Source organism: Macadamia integrifolia, chromosome 13, assembly GCF_013358625.1.
Source record: "Macadamia integrifolia cultivar HAES 741 chromosome 13, SCU_Mint_v3, whole genome shotgun sequence".
In the NCBI taxonomy this organism is placed as follows: domain Eukaryota; kingdom Viridiplantae; phylum Streptophyta; class Magnoliopsida; order Proteales; family Proteaceae; genus Macadamia; species Macadamia integrifolia.
In genome coordinates, this window is record NC_056569.1 from 12,044,531 (window position 1) to 12,052,060 (window position 7,530).

Sequence of the window (7,530 nt, forward strand, 5' to 3'; positions counted from 1 at the left end):
CTCGAAACGATCGTCACTGCTACCGTTGTCATCCCACCACGGCTGCAAAAGGTCACAGTAACACTACCACCACCGCATCGCACCGGATCCCATGCCGAGCAAAGCACAGTAGAACACCCCAACACTTTCCACCCTTTTGCCCCTCCAAGTCACAGTCGGTCACGGCATCTGACGCCTCCCAACATCCCCAACTCTTTCTACCCTTTCCCCCTCCAACAGGTCACAGCCGACCTTTGCCACGGCCAGATCCAATGCCGCGACCAAGTTTCGGATGACCAGGATCCAACATAAACAAACCTAATTAAAAGTTTTCAAGAAGAGACAATCAATCGGAGTAAGACAAAGAAGGTTAACAACAATGAAGCGGCCGATCTCTGCAACCTTGAAGTTGAAGATGCTCCGGCCAATCTCTGTCGCTTCTCTTTTTTTCTCTCCACCTCTCTCCTCCAACCAAACTTTTCCTCTCCATCTCTCTCCTACCAAACGCTGTTGGGACTTGGGGTGAGAATTTCTTATTTTATTTCATCTTTCTTTTTTCTTGTCCTTCACCCTACTAACACGTGAATCCCATATGCATGTGAATCCCATACTGACAACAGTTTCACCCCAACTCTCCTCTAAACAAACGAACCCTTAAGAGAATATAGCTTATAGTTATTTGTTTTCTCCCTCCATTTTGCTAAATTGTTAGCCTAGAGTAAACTTAGAACAAATATTAAGAAGAAAACCCTAAGATCTTATAGATTCCTTGGGTGTGAAAAAGTATTGATAAAATTTGAGAAAAGAAAATAAACAAATGTAATACCATTTTGTCATCTTTCTTCTTAACAAAATAGAAGTGACTTAAATTGGAACCTAGGGTATCAATTTAGAATCGGAGCAAAAATTGGTACCTGAGTTGTCCCGCTAATATCAAATAAAAGAAAGATCGATTTGGTTTTGATTTTAGAAGATGAAATTCAATTCTCTTTAAAATTGAAAATTGCCATTTCAAATTGAATCGAATTAAACTGAACTCGGAATGAATAAATTCGAATCAAAGCAAATAAACTGAATCCATACAGAAAAATGATATACAAATCGAATGTGGACAGATTAAACTAAATAAGTTGAACCTAAATTTTGAAACCGTATAAGAATTGAATTAGGCTGAATAAATGAAAACCGAATAAGTACTAAACCGAACCAGTTAAGTTGGTTTTTTTTTTAGGTTGATAAGTGACCCAGTTCAGTTTTGATATTAGTTTTTATTTAATATATATATATATATATATATATATAGTTATAGATATATGATTTCAGTTCAGTTTTGATTTGTTTATCCTAAACCGAACCAAAAGGGAATAAAAAACCAATTGACAACCTTATTTATAACCTCACGTCCTCACCCTTTCTTTTGGGTCATGATGGAATTTGGAAGTTTCGTCCATATAGGATGATTGTTGTTAGTTTTGTAAGTCTCCGCTTTCAATACCTGGCTGATATCATACAGTTGAATGGAGTATGCATAAGGAGGTAAAACAAAAAAAAATAAAAAAACAAAAAAATAATAATAAAAAAAATTAAAAAAAAATCAATTTTTTTAGGAAAAACAGTAATATTTCTGTCCAATATGGATGATTCAATACTGATCAATTTTGATACCATGGACTAAAACCATGATCCTTGAACCATAATAAAGAAGGAAATTAAGAAATCATTATTGTAAGAAATGATAATAAACAATAATTTCTGCTTTTACTGTTTCTATATATATTTTTTTTTAATCACAACTCTATTAGAAGTATTACTAAACTTGTGGTTTGTTGTACTATGACTCAGATTTGGTTGGAAAGTAACTACTGCATTTCTAAATCAAGTTCGATCAAGCCCTCTATTAAGCTCTATCAAACCCTCTATTATTAGGAATATTCAGTAGATGGTGGTTGATTATTGGCGTGCATCTAAATCCTCAAGTAATTTGTTTGTATGACCATTAGTTTTTTGTAGTCGAGCTCTTGGAAAAACCTTTGCTTGTGCTTAACCCAATTTACTTGCAGATTGATTTCTTCTTTATAAGTCAATTTTATTGATTACGAAGAAACCAAAACTCAACTTCATCTGATGTACCAATTTAATTCGAAACTGGATCGAATATTTATTAATTAAATCGATTTTGGTTTTAAGATTTGTATGCCTGTTTCTTTAGTTCATTTTGGTATCTCTTCTATTTATGAGGAATTATTTATTAAAACAACTTCATTGTTTGTGATATAAACTGTTTGGTTGTGAGATTATAGGATAGACTTTGAAATAAGAAATGGTTTGGTTTTTTACTTCCCATTATAGGTTATAAATTAATTTCCTTTTTCTTTTCCATTTTCAAGAGAAATTAAAGGAGAATTAAGGTGTGGAAATTGCATATTTAGAGAGAGTGAGCAAGCATAACCCTCGAGCCTATTGATTCACCTAATATTCATATAACAAAACCCAAGTATTTGACCATTCCAACAGGACCAATTGGTGGAGGATTGTAACACGATCCACTTCATCAAAATCTTAGTGAAGAGATGAAAGTTTAAATGTTGTTAAAATGATGATAAAAAATAGTGAAAAAGAACCATGTTAATCTGGCGTGGGCTATGTACAAACACATGTAGGCACCAAATGACAACGTTCACATGCACCCTCTCATTGGCCGCACGTGCTAGTGTTGCCTACACCAGATTGTTCTCCCTTCAAAATATTAGTTTTATCTTGTAAAGGATTTTTGTTAGACACCATAGTCCCATCAACATAGAAAAGGTGGTAGTTGACCATTAAATCATTACCTTAAAAAAAAAAAAGGGTAAACCATTAAAGCCAAACCAAAACCATTTATTGAAATGAATCAATTCATTGACATCAAAATCGTGAAATCGTTTAATAAATGGTTTGATTTTGGTTTCAAAATTAAGATCGTAAGTTAAACACTTTAAACCGATAGTAAACCATTCAAATAAACCCTTAAACCGAATAATATATACATAGCAAGTTTAAATCAGTCAAATTTAAAGTTAAATCCAATATTTTTTTAAAAGACCTTACATCAAACAACTATTAAAAGGAATCATACAACAAAAATAATTCAATTCAATGTTAAGTTTACAACCATTTCAATAAAAAAAATTAAAGTCAAAGAGCCGTTTGAATAAAAAATTAGAAACCTTAAAAAACCATTTATAAACGATTTCAGTTTCAATATCTGAAACCGTCTATTAAATGATTTAATTTTGGTTTTACTTAAAAAATTCTTGCATCGAATTGAACTAAATCATATATGTCAAAATCGAACCATTTAACACCCTTAACATAACTCTATAATACTAATGTGATAATTTGGACCACACCAACTAACATTGATCACATGACTTTCTAGTCTTCTCATTTGGAAATGGACGTTTATTCAATACATTCTGATATATATACAATGCCTACATATTCTGATTAATTTTCTAACTAGTAAAGTAAATGAATGAAAACCCATTTATTGAAGAGAATAACGTGTTGGGTGTTTGAGGAACTACATGTAGCCTACATCAGATTTATGAGGAGACGTGGCTGTATCTCTGATATCTGCCCCCCTTCCAATTGCACTAATTCTTTGATGAGATTTTGCAATAACTTGGGTTACGAGACCTTTCCTGCTATCGCGGCTCACAGTGGAAGAAATGATATTTTGAAAGGTGTTTTGAAAAATACTAAAACTAATTAAGAGTGTAATTTTATGAATCCAAAGAGGTAGTGAATTATTCTATTACCTGCGGACCTCAAGTGTAAGTAAATTTGCTTCATGAATATTGTAGCAACAATAAATTTGGGATGAAGCAAGGGATGTACCCGATGGAGAGATAGAAGGAGAATAGGAGAGGGAGAGGGAGAGAGAGAGAAAGAGAGAGGGCCAAACAGGAGAGGCATAGAAGGGGGAGAGAGCGAGAGAGACGGAGGACGACGGTGTACTTGGGGTTATCAGCGTTCCTCTTCCATTAGTTGGATATGTTTTTAATCTTCTTTATAAATATTAGGGCTGTGTTTGATAGCTAAGAGAAAAAAAGAAAATAAAATTATATATATAAATATTATATTATTTTACTATTTTAAGAAATTCTTATTGTTTTTTTTTTTCTCTGTTTGATAAGAAATTCTCATTGTATTTGGTATGTCCTTGACAAGAAATAATTCTTTCATTGAATTTCAAAATTCACCTTGGGATCGGTGAAGTTTTCTTCTCTTGCCAAAAAAATAAATAAAATAAAATAAAATCTTACCTAAAACACAAGAAAAAAAAAACAAAGAAAAAAATCTTTTCTTTTGTTCACAGAATTTTTCTTTTTCTTGGCAATTCATTTCTATTATTTTCTGTTTTTCTCTTTTCTTGATTCCTTTTCTTTTCTTCTACTAAACATAGCCTTAGGTGGAGAAGATAATGAGTTTTTTACCAAAAAATAAAGAGAAGCTAGAGCTATAAAACAATGGTCCTATAAACATGTAGTGTAGGCTACGTCCAAACACAGTTAATTTTTTGGAGAAAAGAACGGTACCCAGTCATAAGGGTGCCAATCGGTTTGGTTCTGATTATTTGGTTCGGTTTTGATTTAGTTCCCAATTATGGTAAGGTGGACCATAACCAAACCGAGAACTGACTCAGTTCCATATTTAGATACTCAAGCTAATTCAATTCGGCTTGATTTGGTTTTGGTTCCAATTCATTTTAGATATGCAATTTTAATTCGGTTTTGTACTTCGGTTTTAATTCAGTTATGAAAACGGTTCCACTTTTGAACCATGACTGTGATGGACCAAAGACCATAATGGGCTCAAGTTATGAGCCTTATGGCCATTGTTAACTCCAAAATTGTCTTAGCATGTAAATATGTGATGATAAATTGCAAAAAACACATACCACCTTTAAAAAAAAAAAAAAGAGCTTGCAAAAAATATTCTTTAATTTTTAAAATTGAATATTGAAAAAATATCACTTGAGTCTTAACGAACGACACTATTATACTAGGGTTTTTTCCATTTTTTGATTTTAAAACAATTCGATTCGATTTCGATCTAAATCGAAGAGCATACTCACATACTCAAACCAAATTAATTCGGTTCAATTTAGCTCGATTAATTCGGCTCAATATTGGTTTCGTTCCCAATTGACACCCTTACTGCACCTATACACTGGGGTGGCCACCCTGCCCCTTGTGAATGCTTGGACATGTGCTCCATTGGTCCTGTGCTAGACCATGTAGCATTATCTTTTCTTAATTTTGTATTCATTTTACTTTGAAAATTAAAAAATAATAAAATAAACAAATGTGTCTGGAGACTCTGGAGTCTGGACCAGTCTGGCCGTAGGCATAGCCTCACATTAGGCTTAATTAGAGGATCTTATTCTTTAATCTAGTAATCCTTTGCCCTGGCGCTGCTGAGATGGATACCTATAAAACCCTTCTTTTCCCCTATTTCCTGTGTTAATAATCTATTTCTTTCACTACTTGGTAATGTTTGCTCGTGGGTTTCCTTCCAAATCTGAAATTGTGAGATGGGTTTGTTCAAGATATGATCGGGGAGATTGTTATGAAATGGACCAAAGTTCTCAAGACCGGATCCATTGAGGTCAGTTTCATGATTGTTGATACCACTACCATAATGTTCACCCAATGCGAAGAGGGAAGGACACAACAGAGGTGTACGCCTTGGGGCCTTTCATATCAGAACTTCAGAAAAGGGAAGGGAATCGATGGATCCATCACAGAGATAAAGCTCTTGAGGCCATTATTATTAAGATCCTCTGGACCTCTTCTATCAATTTTTATTTTTTTTTCGGTAGAATTCTATCAATTCAGAACTTCAGAAAAGGGAAGAGAAACGGAAATTAATTCGAAATTTTATAGTATTCTAATTCAAGAATTTGAGACTAGAAAGTGAAGATGGAGAATGAAAAATGATTTTCAGATTTCAAAATAAGCCTTTGGGGCTTTCATGTCGCTTAAGAACATGGTTTTAAGTATCGATCTGATATCCGCCGTATCAGTAGTATCGGATTGGTATCAACTGAGACCAATCTCTGATCCCTGACCGATCTGGATCGATTATCTAGATCGATTCAGGGGTAAAATAATAAAAAAAATTAATATTTTTTACAAAAAGTAAGGGCAAAATCGACTGATACCTAGATCCAATCCAGATCGATGTCGACAGAGACGGATACCATTATCGATACCATTCCCTAAATCCTTGATCAGGAAAACTGGATCTAAAGAAGAGAGGTCTACTGAGTCGGATTATATGAGATCCGGATCTGATTTAGCGGGTGTCTTCTCTCTTTGAATCTAAGTCGTTCACTTTAGTAGCGTCATATGTCATGCTCTGCAGATAGAAGTGCAAAGAATTACAAGATTAGAGAATAACCAAGGATCTCGATCCAGGCTCAAGAGACCACTTCTCCTTAGTTTTATTTGAACTTTTAAAGAAAATGACAAATTTTACCTCGCCTTCCATCTTCTTCAAGGTCTAGCTCTTGAGCTTCTACTCCAAAAGATGTGTGGTCCTGCATCTGGAAATGCCACTCCCTTCCCAAGATCAAATCCTTCCTGTGGCGAGCTTGTGCCAATGGCATGCCTTCCGGCGACAACTTGGCTTCCCGCCAGTTCCAATTGGATAAATCCTGCCCTCGCTGTGATGGTATTTTGGAGACCCCAGAGCACATTCTCCTTTCCTGCCCTTTGGCCCAAGCTGTGTGGTTCGGCTCCCCGCTCTCTCAAGCTCGACCCAGCTACGGTTTCCTTACAACAATGGGTTGGCCATTGGAAGCTTTATCAAAAATGTGGCAAACAGCCAGTGAGGTCCTTAATCTCCTAGAACACCTTCATCGCCTGAGCTTTGTGGAAAGCAAGAATGACCTGATCTTTGGAAACAGAAGCTAGACCCCTCTTGAGGTTCTCTCCCCACACCCCCCCCCCCAAATGGGCTCCACCATGTGCTCCGACAATCAAGCTTAACACGGATGCATCCTGATCCTCCTCTTCAAAAATGGGCGGCCTCGGTGCTATTCTGCGTAACCATCTGGGGCGGCCCTCAGTGGCCATTTCTCAACCCCAACCACCTTCGAGCTGCGCATGGGTCTCTTGGAGGGTATTTCGGAAGGGATTGACATTATCACCGTGGAATCGGACTGCCAAGAGCTGGTGAACTACATCAAAAGCCTAGCAAAAACTCCTCCTCATTCAATCCAAGGAATCATTGGGGATATCAGGACCATTGTTCCTTACTTTGAGGGTCGCTTTTTTTCTTTTATTCCAGGAATCCAACATTGTTGCCGATTCTTTAGGCCTGAAAGGCCCTATCCATTTCGTGTAGGACAAAATGACCATATTCCAATCCGTGGCTGAGAGACCTCTGTAATCTTTCACCCATGTGCTCCTCACGAATCAATGAGTAGTTCTTCTTCCTACCAAAAAAACAAAGAAATGATTTCAGCCTTTGAAATTGAAATACTTCCTTGCCTATTTTAAG